Genomic DNA, 14,936 nt, shown 5'->3' with positions numbered 1-14,936 from the left:
ATCATGAAGAGGGCTATGTCCAACAACAATGGTCGAACACAGCCTGGTGCATGGTAATATTCCTGTGTCAATATTTAATATATAATATATACGGTATTATTATTACTATTTCTATTACATTCATGGCTTTGGCAATGGGGCATCTGTGGCCACCACCAAATAGCTTTAACATAGTACTATTCCTGTGTCAATATTTAATATACAATTATTATTATTACTATTTCTATTACATTTATGGCTATTACATTTATTACAAGAGGATCGTTTTTGTGTAGACCTTTCCATATGATATTCGCCCACTCCGTGCGCAATTGTTTCAAAAACGGGGAGGGGCGCCATTAACAGATTATGTATTCTTGGACCCAGGCACCATAACCCCAGCTACGCCACTGAATAAAGCCCTCTTTGGAATCTCGCAGACTTAACATGTAACAGTCCCACTGATAATACCGGGTCAAAATGATGCAACCGGGAATTTGTTTGCTTCCCGGGGTTTGCTTCTTTGATCCCTAATTTTTTTTATTTTGCACTCACCCACCAGCAAAGCTGGCTACACCTCTGGCGTCAAGTCAATTGATCGATATCCATCACTTTACCGGGGGCACGGGGGATGCCTGCCCCTTGTGTTTTGTTCTGGTTCTAATCCTCATCACGCTATGCTGCTTTACTTTCTAACAGAACAGTTTTACTTTCTAACAGTTACCCGAGATGTGTTCTGAACTGAACTTAATTTCAGATACTATTAGGCAAAACTTAATTGTTTGTACTTGCTTATGATTAAAGAAGGAATTATAAGCTTTTATCTGTATAGTGTAAAAATGTCGTACAGCCTTAATTTCTTAGTTACCTGCGTCTTACTCACTAACAAGTAGTTGGTTACACGATTTACAATGGGAGAGGGCCGGTGGTTAGAAAAACCATGTTTGATACAGCCGCGGCTTTTCTGGTCTTACGATTAGTCCAATTTATTTGGTAAAACCCCGGCTTCTTTAGTCCTAACATGAGCCCAAGTTATTTGGTACAACCCCGACTTTTCAGGCCCTAAGATTATTCTATTTATTTGGTACAACCCCGGCTTTCCTGACCCTATGACGAGCTCAATTTATTTGGTACAACCCCGGCTTTCCTAACCCTATGACAAGCTCAATTTATTTGGTACAACCCCGGCTTCTCTGGCCCTAAGATTAGCCCAAATTATTTGGTACAACCCCGGCTTCTCTGGCCCCAAGATTAGCCCAAATTATTTGGTATAACCCCGGCTTCCCTGGACCTAAGGTAAGCACAAGGTTCAAGGTTGTAGGGGATTGTAGGAGAATATTTAGTTACTTTGAACCAGGGAAGTGAGACAGATGGAAAGTGGTCAATCCAACATCTATTGAATTATTTACGTAACATTCTATAGAAGGTACGACCCAAGCTATTGTGCTAACAATGTAGTCAATGTGCCTTTGAAGTAGATCAGATATACCGCTCCTATTGCCAGTTTGTTTATTTACAGGTTTATTATTATCGACAAAAATTGTGTTTTTCTTGATTAATTTTCAAATATGTCGCTTTATTCGAGAAAAAGTAACAGTGACATCAAATTTATAGCCCATAATTACATAAATCAAACAAAAATAATCGTATTCGGCCATATGCTTATAGATTTCTTTAAAAGTTAAAATATTGAAAATCAGTCATTTACGTTTAAACCGCCAATTATCGCTATAAATTGATATGCGCATTTGACACATAAATTACATTGTAAAATTAATCTCGCATATTTTTGTGGGCCCAGGCCACCCCAAAATTGCTGTTGACGAGAATGTTCTAGAGTCGGGTATTATATTTACATTCTGCGTAAAATAAATTTTATTTTATTTCATTTTCTGTTTTGTCACTGCTATCTGAGAGTGAACTTAACACATTTAATTGGTAACTTTTCACATAATTAAATAGCTTTAATAAAATTGTATTAATGAAAATGATAGCATTCTGAGCATTGCGTAGGGATTTTATGAAATCTATTTGGGTTTATAACACTCTGCGGTAATATAACATAGCCCATTGTCGGGACTAAGCGCATGTCTTCGTACTGCTATTGATTTATAAGCGGGAACTTTGATTTTCGACATGCTACACGTTGGCTCAATTGTTCCCCTCCCACCTGTACTTCTTTTGTTCAGCATCGCGGTAAGTCTGATACTCACTTTGATGTACTCTTTGACCGGCTTCCATCTGTCTCACTTCCCTGTTTGAACCCAGTAAAGGGTGGTGCAATAATTATGTGTAACTCGGGGTGGTGAATTCTCAAAATGGTCGGCCACAAATCGCTTGCCCCCCCCCCCCTGGCCGTTTTCCCCATCTCCCTTCTGACGTCCCCCCTCCACACACACATGCAAAATTTTGGGGAACCTGAATTTAAAACCTTTTAATTTAAAAATTGTCTTATCATATAATGTGAGCGCAGCGAGCAGGACATTTTGCATATTTGAACGTGTTCCTAACGTTTCCCTTTTAGGGCGTAATCTAGAAACGGTGCCCAAAATCGCTCCCCCCACCTGCAAAAAATCGCTTGAACCCCCCCTCCCCCATTTCGACCTGCAAAAAATGCTTGCCCCTATAACTCACCACCCCGGGGTATACATTTTACAATTACTGCACCACCCCTAAGTTCTTTAGATGGCCTTTGTGATATAGTTTTATCTTGATTTTGGTAGTACGGTACCCAGCAAACACAAAACGTTTTCGACATCATTCGCAAAAGGTTATAAAAGGTTGTCAGAAAACGTTTAAATGTCGGATTATATAAAGGGTACATTAATGGTATAAAACGTTTTCAAAACATTAAATAACATTTGTTGTTAATTTACTGTACAGCAAACACAAACGTTTTACAGAAAACATTTATATGTCGGGTTATATAAAGGGAATAAAAACGTTTTAATAACATTCCAAAAACATTTTTGAAAACTTGGTTCAAATCATTCTAAACAGAATGTTATTTTGGGGTTGAAAAAATATTTTGCAAAAAATGTTTCCCCAAAATATTTACAATAACGTTTTTAAAATGTTTTCACGACCTTTATATAACCCGACATTTAAATGTTATTAAAACGTTTTGTAAAAAACATTTTAAGAACATTTCTGTGTTTGCTGGGTGCAAATATTTTAACATAATGTTATTTAAGTGTTGACAAAATATTTGGCCAAAAATGTTTGCAAAAATAGTTTACAATGACATTTCGAAAACATTTTAAAAATTTTGTTGTAGTGTGTTAAAACGATTTCATGACCTTTATATAACCCGACATTTTAATGTTATTAAAATGTTTTTACCTAGTAAACCAAAACCCAAAATATAACTTATTTAAAACATTTTAAAAACGTTTTTGTGTTTGCTGGGTACGGCACTGACGTTACTACCAGACTCGCCTTTTGATTTTCCATCAATAAAGTCATATAGTGCGGCAAGAATGATGAAACCACTGTTTAAGTTTTGTGAAAAGTGTGAAATTTGGCTCAGATGTAGTATTCAGTCTGGGGAGGGCCAACAATATTTTGTCCAATATGGCCGCCGAGAGGTCATCGAACTTATACAGGGAAAAAATTCAAAGTTGTTCAAATTGAGTTATAAACAATGCCAAAGTGTTCTTCTGGTCACAAGGATTCAGAAAAAGTACAGTTTGACCTATCTGTGATGTATGGTTCTCAAATTATAAGGAAAAAGGTCAAATGTCAAGGTTAGACCTCTACAGGGGCCAAATTTGAAAACTTGCTCCGATTGTTTTTCAAAATGGTCTCAAATTCTTCCTCTCGTCATAATAATTCATAATAAGATTACTGTTGTTGTGATGATCCAACAGCTGACAGTTTGCTTCGACTATATTTATAAATACGTTTTTATAAATACGCATGTGACTCAATGGCACGACATACCAAGACCAGCAAGCGTGACATGCATTGACCGCTATACAGAAAAGGATAGGAACTCTGTAGATAAATGTCATCAAATTTAAGTATTTAAGCAAAATTATTACACATGCGGCATTCTGAATTTGTAATATGTGATCAAAATCGACATTTTGAAAGTATTTGACGAAAAACCGGAAAAGTTTATAATTATAGTGTCATCCTTGTTCCGTCTATACAAGACCACCCGCTATGTAGAAGGTCACTTTGAAACTGTCTACAAGCTGTTATGGCAGCGCGGAGGTGGTCACGTGCGTATTTATAAAAACTTATTTATAAATATAGTCAAAGCATACTGGCTGACTGGCGGGAAGTTATGTTAATTCGGTTGCGATGTTAGCCTTGCTAGCAGTCTCCAACAGTGGATCATAAAATGTTGCAAAACGAAAAGACCATTGCCATCCTACTCGTGGGCAAAGGAAAGGCAACAGTTGTAATGGATATCCAAGCGTATGAGGATAGAGTGAAGGATATGTTGAGTGACGACAAAACGTATAAAGTGTTGATAAAAGAGCATACTAGTAACTACAAGGTAGAATGTCAATTCTCACTAACCTATGAGATAAATCTAAGATCACTCAAGCTCAGTATGAGAGAAGTTTCTCTTCGACGTTACGCCACGCCTAAAGATACAAATTTAAATTATTTGAACTCGTATTCGTGTTGTAACAACGTTATTTTCAACGTTGATATAGCGTCGTTCTGACATTGCAATGACGTTGTTTCGGCGGAAGTTATTATTATGACCATTCAAACTAGTTAGGATTTTGTTTGTACATTTCCTCTCAGGTTGTTCTCAATTATTAAATATATAGATTTGCATCTAGTAAACATGATAAAGCGGGAATCAAGTGGTAACGATCACGATGAGGTTTATAAATACATCCATATTGTTTTTTGACTGAGTCGACTGAAATATTTACATTTACGAAAGCGTTTAAGTTTATAAACATATCCATATATATATTTTGATTGAATCGACCGAAATATTTACATTTTGCAGCGAAATATCACGTTAAAATTTGAAACACATCCATGTTTTTTTTGTTTTTTTTGATGAGTCAACTGAAATATTTACATTCGCCTATCTGTTCGGATGTGGGAACGATTGTCTTCCAGTGCTAATGTCTCTATACTGATTTCAGTGATTTCTTTGTGACGATTTGACCCATTCTCTTGATGTTTCTCTGCTAACGTGTAACAGCCAAATACCTGCAGGAATGCCTTTCGATACCGCGGATTTGTAGAACCATATATCAGAGGATTTAATGCGTAATTTGTCGATACACATGTCAGCGCAATCCAACGAAGCAAGAAATACGTCTTCTGTGAAACGATCCAAACTCCGATGTATTCATGTATTAGAAAAACAGCATTCCAAATTTCGTATGGCCCTAAAAGAAGGAAAAACGCGATACCATTGATTATCAGCATCCGTGTGATATCTTTACTTATTTGATACGTCGAGTTAGATCGAGGCATGTTGATGTCACTTGCTCTTTTATGCAGTGTCTTGATGATGGCAAAGTATAATATGACGTTAATAAGAAACACAATTACAAATTGGGCTGTGTCGTAGAATAACATTAAATGAAAACACCAAGAACATGACAGCTTACACGATTGGAATACCAACCAGGCGTCGTCTGAAGTAGATGCATCTGGATTTTGAGCGCAAATAGTAATTACATCATACTGTATCCGTACAAGTCCAGTAGCTGCAAGGAGGAAACCTATTATCCAACATATTAACGAGGTGTCTCTTGCCCGTGATCTTCCCCTGAACACTCTGTGCTGCATTGGCCTGCAAATAGCAAAGTATCGCTCTACAGTGACGATACATATAAAGTTCACACCGACAAAGTACCTTAAATACAAGAGGAAATCCAGTACCGCGTATACTGCGCATCCAATAAGTGTAGCCGGTAAAATCTCGTATTCAGGAGAGATTATGTACGCGCTAAGAAAAAGACAACTGTGAAAGGTCAACGTACACATATCTGAAATGGACAACTGCACTAAGTACAGATTGGTTATCGTTCGCATCGCAGGCGAACGATAAACTACAAAGAGAAACGTTATATTTATAACTACACCACATACCCCGATAGCAGGTAGTATAGTTGAAAAGAAAGCATGAGCTTCGGGTGTGAATTTAATGCTACGTAAATCCGATTCTGTGTAGTAGGTAATCTCCGAAGTGTTCAGTGAGCAATCTTCATCCATTGTATTCGCGTTATCTTTTTTGCAGTCTAGTTCATTATGACGAAAGTGTTGTCTTTTGTATTGGCATGTATAAAAGCCCTTTTGCAACTCAGCTCTTCATATGAACAGGCTAGATATATAATTAAGCTTCTTTTACGGCGTTGCGCAGTACACAATCATCATATCGTCAGCCTGCTACGCTAATTGCCTAAGTTATTTTTTGTAATTTGAGAACAAAGAACAAAATGTGGTTCAAGCATGCATCATTAACGTAATCACCCTAATTATATTGGATAATTCCATTTCATTTGTATCATTATCATTTGTTCTTGTGCAAAGATTGGTGAATAAATATGTTTATGCATGCTTGAATCATATTTTATACTTTGTTCTTAAAATTTACAAAAAATGACGTGGGCAATTAGGGTAGCAGGCCGGCTGCGGACGATAAGCTCTTATGAAAAGTAGATAATGAATCGTGCAAAACGCTTTATATATATAGTGGAAGCTGAATTTGTACTTGGCAGAGAAGCGAATCACAAGCATTCTCTGTGTTTACTTAGTTTTCAGAGCGTCGAGTCACTCGATCGATCTCCATCGCTTTTGTAAAAACGAGGCTTCTTAAATAAAGAAGAAACAAAAGTGATGTCGTGGACTGGGCTCACCTATAATTGCTTACCAACGGGTTTATTATTTTGCTAATTAATTTACTTTTCTTTTCAACATTCGGAAGTTAATTAAATATTTAGCATGTTTTTCATTAACGAACCAAGCTCTAAAAGCTTTTATCCGTAGGTTAGCAATAACTCAATTTATGAACCGAAAAATTGTGCTCTGAACTAGACTTAATTTCAGCTAATATGAAGGGCAAATTATTAGGTAATATTAAGCTACACATCCTGCACAAGAACAAATAAACACAATGGAAAACGATTGCTCACTACAAGAAGAAACTGAACATGATTAATAAGGAATTAATTGTTCACCAGACTGAACACTACATCTGAGCCAAGATTTGTAACAAAGTTCAACAATGATGGCGCTATTTATCTTAATTTTTGTTTGCATCTGTATAAGGGGTAGACACTTGTATAATGGTATTAGAGCATCAGAAAAATGACTAACAAATGGCAAGGAAATTTTCTAAAAACTTTTTATCATGAAATGTAAGGAATAAGTCATATTATTTGGCTCATCTAAATATAAAATATATGTAAATAGCGCCCGCAATTTGCACTCAAAATGTACAGTTTATAGAACAAATAAATACCACAAACAAGCAGAAAAAGATGAATAATTTGAAATAGGAACGAAAATCTATCTTATTAATGGCTTTGAAATAGATGTATATTAGTGTGATAGTTGTTGGTATTGTTCATGTCTAGAATTGAACGTTATAATATGATTTTTGTTTTAAAAATTATTAAATGAATACATCAAGCAACCGTCATTTGTATCACTTCCCTACTCAGACTAGTACAAATACGTTAATTATAATTACTAATTATTTTAGATGCCCATCAGGATTCTGTATACCAAATACTTGACTTTGTGATGGTGACGATCAGCATGGGCTAGACTTTATCGATTGATTTTGCTGGAGTAATTTCATGTTAACCTTTGAAGTACTTAAAAGTACTGCAAAGGTCGAATCATATTTGCTGAGCAGAATAATTGCACTATGATGATACTTATGTCGAGGAGTAACAGAATATTCTATGTGCGTGGCCTAAATCAAAGGTCTGTAGTACAAAGCTGTCTTTTTATTTACTGTTTAAACAATGTTTACTCAACCATTGATATCAAAAGACTGTGGATTCTGGATTCTAGTCCGAGTATTTAATGGCATTGTATCATGATAGGCCAGTAAAATCAGCTGAAAAGGTCAAAAAATTGCAACATGGAATTTTTTTGCGGAAAACATTTCTATTAGGTGCCCTTATCAATATACTAAAAGTCTACCAAAATCAACCTCTGCGAAATATGGATAAATCGATTTTTTTCAAAATGGCCTCCAAAATGATTAAAATGGTGGACAAAATATAGAAAACAGACTCACTATGTCACTATTAGTAACAGTAACATGATTCGTATGTTTCAAGCTATGCTTCGAGGGTCTGAAATAAGATTAATGAATTTTTCTCACTTGTTAAGTTTTCAAAATGGCCGCCAAAATAGCTGGAACGATCATTATTCCATCACTAAATATGGAATTAAATAATTAGCACTTGTAAACACAAACTGATAGGTTGGGACCACAAGAAACCCTCTGTACCACGGAAAAAGCTTTTGACACCCCCAGAGGAACGGGGAGACCCAGTATCACCAAACCCTAACGACAGGAGGGCGGGTTAGTGTAGTGGTCTTCTCACTCGCTTCTCACCACTGTGGCGCGGGTTCAATTCCCCACGGCGCCACATGTGAGTTTGGTTGCCGATCCATGCTCGTCCTCGCAGGTTTTTCTCCGGGTGCTCCGGTTTTCCTCCTGCATCTAAAATCGGACCTCTTCCCATATCCCTGTCCAGTCATATCCGGATGGCGTCCCTTAAATTTAGTAGCCTCTGAGCACTATTGGGATTAGCCTGGCTTCGGCCGAATGTTATAAATATAAAATATAGACATATCGCCCCACCAACGCACGTTTCTTGTGACCCTCTACGTATGAACGTATGACAATCTTGAGGGGTGGAACGCCTAAAACGCGGGTCAGTCTCAGTTCGTGAGAGGTAAGTATTATGCGCTTCCGTATCTCCCTCTCACTTCTGAGTGGGGTAAACACTGAACAACTCTACTTACCTCCCTCTCTTTGATACGCGCAATGTACCCTCTCAGAGCCCTCACTGGGCGTGACGGTTTCATCGCATATACCCCACAATGAGATCCAGATCAGTGAGGCACATCGGGTAACGAGTAGAGGACAGGGCATGGTCTGGTTCTTGTCCAGGAACCCAGCCCGGGGAAGGATAGAGACTATCCCAGTGGTGAAGCGTAGGTGGTGCTCGTCTATAGACAGAACACGGTCTTGAGTGTCAAGTCTTGCAACGAGAGAGGTCCTCCGTGGGTTACAGGGGGGAGCAGGGAGCGAACTGGAGGTCTTTCTGTCACCATGCTCTTAATGAGGTCCGCAAGTGCTGGACTCGATAAGACCGTCATATACCCCCCCCCCAAGTCATGATGAATCGCTAAAATGACAGTATTGTATGCTTAAGCGGTACGAGGCATACTGTCCCCTTGGTAAGGAAATCTGTGACTTGTAGAATCGACGAAGTCGCGAATCGTAATTCTGTCTAGTTGACTGTTGCCTTGCCTTTCAGTAAGCGCAGCAACCGAATATTAATGGCCCGCTGTCTGGGCGGACTGGCGGAAGTACATTAAGTCAGGTGGAGGTTGTTAATCACCTCCATCTGTACCTGGTGCCGTTGGCGTGAGAAGATCTACGCGGCATAGACGACTGACTGGTTCTCCCACGAGAAGATCCAGGAGGCGGGAGAACAATCCACTGCTTGGGCCAGAGAAAGCGGCTAAAAGGAGTAATCAGTTCCAAGAATTGGCTACCTTCAGCTGAACCAGAAGGATCATGGCAATGGGAGGGAAGGCATTATACCGAATATGCCCTCCCAACTCTCCTGCATGGTGTCCCGGCCTACCGCCCTTAATCCCGGGTGAAATAAGGCGGAAGCTAATGGTTCTGAGACGATCTAACCTCTGAAAGATGGACCGATACATGCATACTACTGAGTGAGGTGCCACTCAATTAGACAAGAGAGATGAGGACTGGCCCATCCTGACAAGCAATCGGTGAGTCAACCCCGTCCGAAGCTCCGTACCACCTCCACTAACACTACAGAAGAAGGGACACTGTCTCCCTGCAAATGCTGATAGCTGGAACTTTTGGTGCCCCCTCCCTGTTGATGTAAAACGCAACGGTCATGCTGTCATACTGAGTTGATTTATCTACCAGGAGAGGCAGGAGTGGAGCTGCCGAGGGACCGGAATTATGAGGCTCTGAGGATGCCGCCACGCTTGCAAATGCCCGAGGAAGTATAGCTGTATCTCCCTCGTACGCAAGTGGCAGCTCCGAACGCTGGCCACCAGCCCTAATAGGCGAAGCCACACCCGAGCCAGAACCGATGCCGCCTGCCTGATAATCAGAGCGCATAATCAAACATCAGCGATCCCCAAGCCTATGGGAGAGACCCGGACCCTGGCGAAGTATATCGTCGCCCCCAGAATTATTCAAGTGGAACAGTAAAAATAAGTTACAGTCATATTGCAGTCATGCTGACAATTAAATCACCTTTTCGAATCACCCCTGATTTATAGGTCTTTAGAATCGACCCTGTAGCTCTTTGTGGGAGAAATGTTTGACGACGCTGTATTGAATGTTATATTAGGACCGTCCATCCAATTACCATTCAAATATTTACTCTAAAGTATCCGATACACATAATATGTGGATCATAACTTACATGTACTATTTTGATGCTGATTCAGCTTCTATGGTGAAAAGTTGATTGCCCTGTCTGTATTCACAACTCATAATGAACGTATTTGGCGGCCATTTTGAAATTTTGAACAAAAAATACGCAGACAAATAAATATTTATGAAACGGTAAGGTCATAAGAGCATTTGTAGGTCAAAATGTCACCCATTTCCTACATGGACACTCATATAATATTGATATCTCAACTGTCTATTTTTTTCGACATTTTGGCTGCCATTTTGAAAAAGTCAATTTTACACATCTTTCGCAGAGGTTGATTTTGGTAGACTTTGAGTATGTTAAAATAGAGACTTAAGAGCAACATTTTCCGAAAATAGAATTCATGTTGCAATTATTTTGACCTTTAGAGATTTTGGGGCTGATTTTTACTGGCCTATATGTGCAAGTATGAACTTCCATTTGATAATTGGGTACTTCTGGGTTCGGTATAGATATATATACAATAAGTATGATATAATTATTTTCGATGGTAAATATATTTTCACTTTATAAGTTTGTAGTTTTCATAATTGCAATTTGTTAATATTATATAAAAAACACTTTATAAGTCTATAATTCTCGCTATTCACAATAAGGTCGACATCCAAGTCCGCGCAATACGAATATTGCCATGCTATTACATAGAACACGTGACAATATTTTTTAGTTTGTCAAAATAAAGGTGTTACACGCGAATCGATACTCAATAATACTTAATAATGTGATTTGAAATGTGCACAATTAATTTTTTCTCTATCGATTTGCGTGTAATACCGTTATATTGACAAACTAAAAAATATTGTCACGTGTTCCTATGTAATAGCATGGCAATATTCGTATTGCGCGGACTTGGATGTCGACCTTTTCCCATGATACATCACGAATACATCGCAAACCGCTGGCGGCGCCCTTATTGTGAATAGCGATAATTGAAAGAGTATCGGATCGTTTCGAATGTTAATAACTCTGAAACGCCGGCGCGGCGGTAATTTCCGCGATTCCTGCATTAGCTTTTATGAATAGAATACAATAGCGGATTCAATAGAACTCTATCTCGGGTAAATAAACCTCGTCGCGTTGCTAATTTTCACTTCTTCTGTTTCATTAACTAACCGTTATTTTTTAAACTTTGGAAAACCTCGACCGAGGTTTTTAATGGAATGTAAACTGTCTCATTTGCAAAACAAGGAACAACTTTAATAAGAGAAAACGTCTTTTCAGCAAATTAGTTGATACCTGGTTTCTCATGACGAAAATGACTCAAGATTAACGGAAGCCAGAGGATGTTTAAAGACATTCCCACAACCCAATGGGGTTTCTGACCTTGTATGTCTGGCTTTTGTACACATATGGTACAGTTGATCATGCCTTGCATTGGAATTGTGTGCAAATATCTGGTGTTTTCATCCTATTATTTAACATTCATAACATCGAGACTTAGGAATAAAATTAATGCAGTGGGACAATATGAATGTTTCCTGTAAGAAAATCAAATATCAGTCCTAAGTCTCAACTATTAGCTCGTTGGCTGCAGTTTTAAAATGACCATTTTGTGTGTGTGGCAATGGGGACTTTGCCTTTAAAATTAGGTTATATTGATCAAATTTCCCAATCATAGTGCATTGTAGGAATGCCTTTAAGCCTCCTCTGAACGGAAGCATTAAAATTATAGCATTTACCGTATACGATCCTGTGTCATATACTGGGGTACCCAAAAAGGTGGTTTTGTTACATTTTGATGCACAGCTTGGATTTCAAAACACTGTCTCTTGAGTATTCCTTCACTTAGAAGATTCAATTAGGTCTTAAATTGAGGCTAATTTATTCTATATTACTCATGTTTTTAACCTGTTTAAAATAATTTTGAATTATTTTCTTATGACATTTGGCATGAAATGTGCCAAGAGTGGTTGAGGATTAGGGGGAGGAGGATTAGGGGGAGGGATTCGTATCGTAAATTTGATCTAAAACCCCCATTAAAAATTTGAATCTAGTAAAAAAATGTCTAAATGAACTCCCAGACATCTAAACCAAGTAAATAAATACAGAAGGTCGTTTAAAAGACTAATACTTGCTCAGAATGATTGTAAATGTGGAAAAAAGAGGTGGGGTTAAATCCCACCTACTTTGTGATTTTGCCCGCACTCTTTCATTTTTTAACCGATTTCCATAAATAAAAAGTGTCAAAGTGATCAGGAGGAAGAACCACTTCAAATGAGACGTGTAGGTAAAATGTTTGAAACACTTTATTTTTTTACTATGTAACACAAAGGTATCCCAGGTTGTGACACATGACCATACACGTTAAAAATAGTGTCAAAGTATGAAAGTATTAATAAAAATGCAATTAGTGATACACGTCCCTAACTAAATACAACAGAAACAACAGCTACTCTAGATACTACTAGTACTACTCATTTAATTACGTATTCATTTAAACTTCGACACGAAGTTTTAATTGATAATTCAAACTTTACGAATAATAATACACTCCTCAAAAGAATTAAAGGATCAGTTGAATATAATCAGCATTTTTGATGATATGATGATATTTTTAATGATATTATTGATAATTGTGCTTGCTCTTTCATTACATCACTTGTTCCCTAAGCTGCAGACAAAATTCACTCATTAAAAATGATCCGCCATCAACCCCACATCGTGAGGGGAGGGAGGAAAATGGAGGCCACAATTTCGATTTTGAAGCCATTTGTCAAACGTCACCACGGTCAAGGTCAAGTCTCATATTGGGGTGGGTTTGTGTATGTGACGTGTGTGTGGGTCTATACGTCAAACTAGTGGGTAAAAGATGCTCTCAATGCATCCCCGGGGTGGGGAAAGTCATTAATGTAACCGTACAAAAGATGACCACCCGATCCCCTCCTCGTTTCTCTGAGGGTAGGGGTCTTAATCGATATCATTAAATGGTACAGAGCGACAGAACATTATAGAGCATTCATTTATGCATTAGGTTGCACTATTGATGGAGCTCAATGACCGCTACCCTCAGATACGTGAGGAGGGGCCGGGAGGTCACCTTTTGTGCGGTTACATTAATGACTTTCCCCACCCCCGTGGATACATTGAGGGCATCTTATACCCATTAATGTGTCGTATAGACCCAAACACACATCACATACACAAACCCATCTCAATATGTGACTTGACCTTGGCCATGGTGACGTCTGAAAAATGGCTCCAAAATCGGAATTTAAGCCTCCATTTTCCCCCCTCCCCTCAAGATGTGGGTGATAGCGGATATTTGTAACGAGTGAATTTTGTTTACAACTTAAGGAACAAGTTATGTAATGAAAGATCAAGCACAATTATCAATTATATTATCATCATTATACAATGTTTTCAAAAATGCTGATTGTATTCAACTGAGGAGTGTAATTCAATAACACTAATTTGACAATTGAATTCAAGAAAGTGTTATCATCATTGCAGGATTTAGTCCGCCCCTAACACTAAAACACTAACCATTAACCCCATCCCTAACCTTAATTTTGGGCCGGACTAGAATATGCAATTATGGCAATTAAGGCTTAAACTATGTACACTATTGTCTGTCCAAATAACTTAGACACCCGGTTTTTAAGATATATTTCGAAAGGTTTTTACTTTGGTAAAAAGTCATGAAAGAAAAGGTGCTAAACACGGTCAGACCTAACAGAAATTATTAGTAAAGCGATGAAAAAATATTCTTCCTTGTCTACTTTTATTCAATTTTGACCGATTTACAGCAAGATATCTGGGTCCAGCCGAATATTCCTAATGACTTGAAACTTTTGATGGGATAATCTATTTACAGTAAGGGTGTTTGAACATTGTAATCATGCATATTGATCAGTGATGCCACCCTTTTTTCTTTGATCCTTTTACTAATTCACAATAATGGCGGTCTACTCAAATGCATTCAACAAAAGCATGTTTGCAATCTACCGCAAGAGGTCGTCTCACACGCATAAAAAATACACTACGATCAAATAGGTTGATGACAATATTTGATTGAATGGACTGCACTGTGCCATGATTTCGGTGTGTATCAAATGTTATAAAATGTTTTTGGTGAGGACGCCGGTTCAAATCCTTTGTTTGGAGCCAATCAATAATTTCATGCACAACCTCAAAAGATGTCAGTTGGTACATTATAACAAATGATAGGGCAAGTTACTATGCGTCTGGAGTATATTGTGAAATATACTCCTCACCAATAACATCAGACCATTCATAGGGCAAACAATTTGTATTTTCTTGGAATTGGGCCAAGCCAAAAGCATGCACAGAACA

Source organism: Amphiura filiformis, chromosome 11 (assembly GCF_039555335.1).
Source record: "Amphiura filiformis chromosome 11, Afil_fr2py, whole genome shotgun sequence".
NCBI lineage: Eukaryota > Metazoa > Echinodermata > Ophiuroidea > Amphilepidida > Amphiuridae > Amphiura > Amphiura filiformis.
This window is presented reverse-complemented; position numbering follows the sequence as displayed.